The sequence below is a fragment of the Bison bison genome, unplaced genomic scaffold, assembly GCF_000754665.1.
Source record: "Bison bison bison isolate TAMUID 2011002044 unplaced genomic scaffold, Bison_UMD1.0 scf7180017864262, whole genome shotgun sequence".
Taxonomy (NCBI): Eukaryota; Metazoa; Chordata; class Mammalia; order Artiodactyla; family Bovidae; genus Bison; species Bison bison.
Window position 1 is genome coordinate 2188845 of NW_011494834.1, and position 635 is coordinate 2189479.

At 40.2% G+C, this 635-nt stretch overlaps 1 protein-coding gene across 1 annotated transcript in view; it reads right to left on the reverse strand.

The window, feature by feature from the left end:
* The window catches only part of CNTN5 (contactin 5), a 671487-nt gene that overhangs the window by 314994 nt on the left and 355858 nt on the right, over positions 1 to 635 (reverse strand). The window lies entirely within an intron of this gene.

The window sequence follows — 635 nt, forward strand, 5'->3', positions numbered from 1 at the left end:
AGGTCACTTTTGTGCTGCAGTTCTAGCCATTTGTGAGCTAGTCATACAGGGGCACGCTCTGGACTTTGTCTTTGCCCTTGGCCCAACACCATGTAAAAACCAAGGTCATTCCTCCTGACTTTCTTGTCAGTTGATTATTTAAATCAAAACATTTAAATAATATTTATTTATATGTTTTATATTTAAGTCATTGTTTTATTTTTTTCCCTTTGGGGAAGATTGGTATAATATTTGGGATATATCTTTTCTGTTACAGAAAACTTCAGTTTTAAAAACTGTATAATGCATTTCTAATGAGGTGGATGAAACTGGAGCCTATTATAGAGTGAAGTAAGCCAGAAAGAAAAACACCAATACAGTATACTAACGCATATATATGGAATTTAGAAAGATGGTAACAATAACCCTCTGTACGAGACAGCAAAAGAGACACTGATGTATAGAACAGTCTTTTGGACTCTGTGGGAGAGGGAGAGGGTGGGATGATTTGGGAGAATGGCATTGAAACATGTATAATATCAATATGGAACGAGTCGCCAGTCCAGGTTCGATGCACGATACTGGATGCTTGGGGCTGGTGCACTGGGACGACCCAGAGGGATGGTACGGGGAGGGAGGAGGGAGGAGGGTTCAGG